A 5,938-nucleotide genomic window follows, 5' to 3' on the forward strand; every position below is an offset into this window, starting at 1 on the left:
CCTAGCCAAAGGCTATTCCCAAAGTGTTTGTGAAACTGTTTTTGGAATAGTAGAATTGAGACTCGACTAAGTAGCGTTTATTTACCTATTCGGTAGCAATGTTACAAAATTTTGAGATTTTAAAAATCAAGTCTTTAATTTATCCCATCAGATAAAGCATAAGTTCTTGTTGCATACATAGATGTCACAGCATTATCTTATGGAAAATCATGAAACAAAATGTTTTCTAGGAATGCATTCAAGGAATGCGACCTCCCCACCCCCACCAATATGCAGAGGATGCCTGCATATCCATTCCATGTATTATCATGTCATTCAATTTGTATGAAAGATAAAACACAATTGAAACATCGGGCAGTTCATGGAACATTAAGACTTGTGTTCCAGATTTCTTCTCGATGTAACATAGAACAGGACAGCAGAGGAATAGGCTCTTTGGGCAATAATGTCTATTCCAAACATGATTCAAGTAAAACTCAACTCCTTGGTCACCATTTGATCCATATGTCTCCATACCCTGCATATCACCCGCCTTCCTAAAACCCTCTTTTATACCACTATTGTATCTGCCTCCATCACTATCTCTGGCAGTGCGATCCATGCACCCACCATTCTCTATTTAAAAAACATGCCCCGCACATCTCCTTTAAACTTTGCCTCTATCACCTTCAAGCTATGGCCTCCAGTCTTTGACATTTCCGCCCGGGGAAGAAGATTCCAACTGTCTACCCTATCTATGCCTCTCATAATTTTGGATACTTCTATCAGATCTCCCACTAACCTCTGATGTTGCTGAGAAACCAATCCAAGTTTATTCAAACTCTCCTAATGGATAATACCCTCTAATCCAGGCAGCATGCTGGTAAACACAAAACGAGATCCAGACAGGCATTGTGGCCAGTTTCACAATTTATTTTGCATTAGAGATTCACCCTAGCCAAAGGCTATTCCCAAAGTGTTTGTGAAACTGTTTTTGGAATAGTAGAATTGAGACTCGACTAAGTAGCGTTTATTTACCTATTCGGTAGCAATGTTACAAAATTTTGAGATTTTAAAAATCAAGTCTTTAATTTATCCCATCAGATAAAGCATAAAAAGAAGTTTAATTTTATTTCATATCTTCAGTATAAAAAAAAGTTATGGCCATTTTCATACTCGGAAATTGGCATCTTGTTCCCTATTGCTTTCTCATTGACAACGCAAAAGCTGTGATCGAGAACATTTAAAGGCCTATAACTTTCTCAAAAATTTAAGAGAACTGAAAGAAATTTTCAGTTATTATTGATTGAAGCATTCTGAAATAAATATGAAACAATCTTACTTGGATGACTTGAAATTAACGCATATAATTAGTTAGTTACCTAATTGTAGCTAATTACAAAATTCAATTACTAGATCTAAACATCTATCCATTTCTTAAGAATAGATTAATATTTTTATATAGCCTAAGTGTCCAAATAACATTCACACAAGAATTCAGAATATAACATAATTTTTAAATCTCATTGTCATGGGTTTATAGGCCAAATGGAAGGAATTTAATGTTTAATACCTGTAGATTAATGACCATTTAAATCAGTTTACGAGTGGGGTTTCCTGGAACGGGACCATTTAGAACGTTCAGGTTGCGGTGTTTTTAGTCCCCCATATCTGCAGCAAATACATTGCCGGTTCGTTCGGGGACTAAATCACCGTTTCGCAACTTAAAATGTGAATTAAATACATCTTAAGCAACACTTTTATACATTAAAATAAACTACTTTCTTTTAACTGGTCCTCCATAAAATTCGTCCCCATTGTCGGCATTGAAGGGTTCAGAAGCTGATTTCAAAATCATTCCAGCGATTAACTTGTTGGGTGAATTTTTTTTTAAAACACACAGAACGGCCGTAGGAATGATTCTTTAGCAATATCTTGCACTTCAACAAATATAATCCAGGACCAGGTCGGAAAAAAAAAAAACCCGTTTTAACCCCCCCCCCCCCCTCAAACGCGCCAAAATCGCGCACACGGCCAGTGGCAGAATTGCAGCACCGCTGAAGGTAAGTTTTGTAACATACCTATATTCGGTTTTCCTTCTTCCCAACCCCGCAGACCAGCTGCCTCTCAACCTCACTACCTTTGCCTAACCAATCTCCATATCTCGTGATCTCTCCTCACATTTCAGTAGTACATCTGCTGAACATTTGTTAGGAATTGTAGGTAGGTAAGACCAGACCTATACACAAACGTCTAGATGCCATCTCATCAGAGCCTTCGATGATTGCAGTGAAACATCTTTATTCTTGTACTCACTCAAATCCTCATATAATAAAAACCAGTATACCCTTTGCTTTCCTAATTGCCATATCTGCACATTAGTTTTCAGTGATTTTGTGCAGACATCCTGGTCCCACTCAAACCAAAACCTTTTAGTAATCCTCCATTTTTCTATTTTTTTTAAAGAGAATTACAGCATTTTATATTCCATCTGCCATGTCTTTGCCCATTCACTTATACCAACTGAAACAACTCTATAAACTCCTCATAATCACAATGACTAGTTAGCTTTGTAGAACCAACAAACTTGGATATATTACACAATTCCCTCAATGAATCATTTAGCTTGTGAGCAGCTGGGATCCCAACCCTGCTAGTCTCTACCTCCAAAGTGAAAGAGGCCCATTTATTCTCTCCTTTAATTAATCCTCAACCCACTTCAGAATATAACATGTGCTCCAAATTTGTTTCATAACCTTTTATGTGCCAAGTCTTTTGAAGGTTCAAAGTTAAGAAATCCACTGGTCCTCGTAATTTATTATGCTTTTACAATCTCAAAAAAACCAATCAGATTTATCCAACATGATTTCCCTTTGATAAATCCATATTGATTCTATCCTAATCTGTTTTGTTTTACAGGTGACCTATTTCTATTTCTGTTTTTTCCTTTCTCCTGATGTCAGGCTAACTGGTCTACTGTTCCCTGTTTTTCTCTGCCTCCTTGCTGATGTAGTGAAGTTAAATTTCATATCTTTCAACCTCCTGGAATCATTCAAAAACCAATGGAATTTTGGATTGATTGATTAATTGGAGCTGTACATAAATCTATGAATTAAATAGTAGAGGTTGGCAGGAGGGGTTTGGTGAAGGGGATGTTAGAAATAAAAAGAGAATGGACAAGGTCCCAGCCTAATTCAAGTCGAGGTAGTCCCAAAGGAAAAGCTTGCTCTTTCCCTGGTATTGTCTCCAGTCCACATGAAGACATTTATTTTTTTCAAACTTATCACTGAATTATGTATTCAATGTTCTAATTTTCTTACCCAATGACATTTTTATGTTCTTTAGATATTAACAAACATCTTTTTAAATTGGGCATTTATGCTCATGCACCTTCCTTGGACTGTTAGTAACGTTGATCTCTAACTGGATAACAAAAACTGAATCTTCCTCTCCCAATCTAAAGTCCTATCCCCTGACACCCCCCACCCAATAAACAGTTGAAGAATCTCAACCCAAAATGTCAACTGTCCATTTTCCTTCACAAATGCTACCTGGGGGGGGGGGAAGCAGCATTTCCTCTATTTGCTTGAGATCTCAGCATCTGCAGCCTCTTGCGTCTCTGGTGAATGACCATTGCTCTCAATGGATACTGTCTGACTTGCTGAGAATTTCATGCACCTTTGTTTTTATTTCAGATTTCCAGTATTTGATTTTCAATCGAATGGGAGGGGGCTGCACTAATGTGACCTTTTTGATTTATTGGTTTTACCTCATGGAACTGGGCCCTTCGGCTCACCGAGTCTACACAGACGTTGATCAACCGTTCAGACTAGTTCTATGTTATCCCAGTTTCACATCCACTCTACACATAAGGGGCATTTACAAAGGACAATTAGTTGGGAGACCTGGAGGAAAACTACTAGATTACAAAGAAACCATGTAAGCCCCACACAGCACCCAAAGTCAGGATTGAACCAGGGACCAGAGCCATTTTATGATAGACACAAAAACCTCGAGTAACTCAGCAGGTCGGACACCATCTTTGGAGAAAAGGAATAGGTGATGGTTCAGGTTGAGACCCTTCTTCAGACTGAGATTCGGGGGAGAGGGAAACAAGAGATATAGCCTGTGATATAGAGAGAAATATTACAATTGAATGAAAGATATGCATAGAAGTAACAATGATAAAGGAAACGGTCCATTGTTTAGCTATGGGCTAGGTGATAATGAGTTAAAATGAAACTCACCAGGACGACAATGAAACTAGTACAATGACTAAGGTGGTGGAGGAACTAAGAGAGAGGGGTTGCAAGGGTCACATGAAGTTAGAGAAGTCAATGTTCATACCGCTGGGGTGTAAGCTGTCTAGGCAAAATATGAGGTGCTGTTCCTCCAATTTGCGCTGGTACTCACTCTATCAATGTTGGAGGCCCAGGTCAGTGTGGGAATAGGGAGGGGTGGTAAAGTGTTTAATAGATAGGACACAAAATGTAGGTATGTTACAAAACTTACCTTCAGTGGTGATGTAATTCTGCCTCTGGCCATGTGTGCGATTTTGGCGGGGGGCGGGGTTAAAACGGTATTTTTTCCCGACCTGGTCCTGAATTATATTTGTTGGAGTGCAAAATTTTGCTAAAGAATCGTTCCTACGGCCATTCTGTGTGGTTTTTTTTAAAATGCACCCGACAAGTTAATCGCTGGAATGATTTTAAAAGCAGCTTCTGGAGCCCTCAATGCCGACAACTGGGATGGATTTTATACAGGACCAGGTAAAAGAAAGTAGTTTATTTTTAATGTATAAAAGTGTTTCTTAAGATGTATTTAATTTATATTTTAAGTTGCGAAAAGGTGCTTTTTCCCCCTGAACAACCGGCAGTGTTTTTGCTGCAGATATGGGGGAATAAAATCACCGCATCTGAACGTTCTAAATGGTCCCGTTCCAGTAAAACCCACTCGCAAGCTGATTTAAATGGCTATTAATCTACAGGTATTAAACATTAAATTCCTTCCATTTGGCCTATAAACCCATGACAATGAGATTTAAAAATTATGTTATATTCTGAATTCTTGTGTGAATGTTATTTGGACACTTGGGCTAGATAAAAATATTAATCTATTCTTAAGAAATGGATAGATGTTTAGATCTAGTAATTGAATTTTGTAATTAGCTACAATTAGGTAACTAACTAATTATATGCTTTAATTTCAAGTCATCTAAGTAAGATTGTTTCATATTTGTTTCAGAATGCTTCAATCTATAATAACTGAAAAGTTATTTCAGTTCTCTTAAATTTTTGAGAAAGTTATCGGCCTTTAAATGATCTCGATCACAGCATTTGCGTTAAGTCAATGAAAAAGCAATAGGGAACAAGATGCCAATTTCCGAGTGAAAATGGCCATAACTTTTTTAATACTGAAGATATGAAAGTGAATTAGGTGTCAAATTAAACTTATTTTTATGCTTTATCTGATGGGATAAATTAAAGACTTGATTTTTAAAATCTCTAAATTTTGTAACATTGCTACAAAATGCTGGAGTAACTCAGTAGGGCAGGCAGCATCTCTGGAGAGAAGGACTGGGCGACGTTTCGGGTCGACACCCTTCTTCAGACCGGCTGGGGATAAGGGAAACGAGGGATACAGACGATGATGAAGAGAGATAAAGAACAAGTGTTTAGCAGTCGGGAGCAAAGATCCTATAGCTAAAGGATCTTTGGTCGGGAGATCACACAGGCCTGGGGCGGAGGTGTTCAGCGACGATGTACAAGACTCATTCGGTTCCCGACACTGCTATGAGCGTAGCGCCATGCGGCAAATCTGAACGGCGGCACATTAAACATACAAAATAAATCACTTGTTTGTAATCTCCAAGCGTTTTTGGAGATGACCCGTTTAAATTTAAATGATAAAAGGTCCAGTGGTGCGTAGACCCGAGTGGGCGGAGTCGGGACGTCAGCCA

Source organism: Leucoraja erinacea, chromosome 4, assembly GCF_028641065.1.
Source record: "Leucoraja erinacea ecotype New England chromosome 4, Leri_hhj_1, whole genome shotgun sequence".
NCBI classification, from domain to species: Eukaryota; Metazoa; Chordata; class Chondrichthyes; order Rajiformes; family Rajidae; genus Leucoraja; species Leucoraja erinaceus.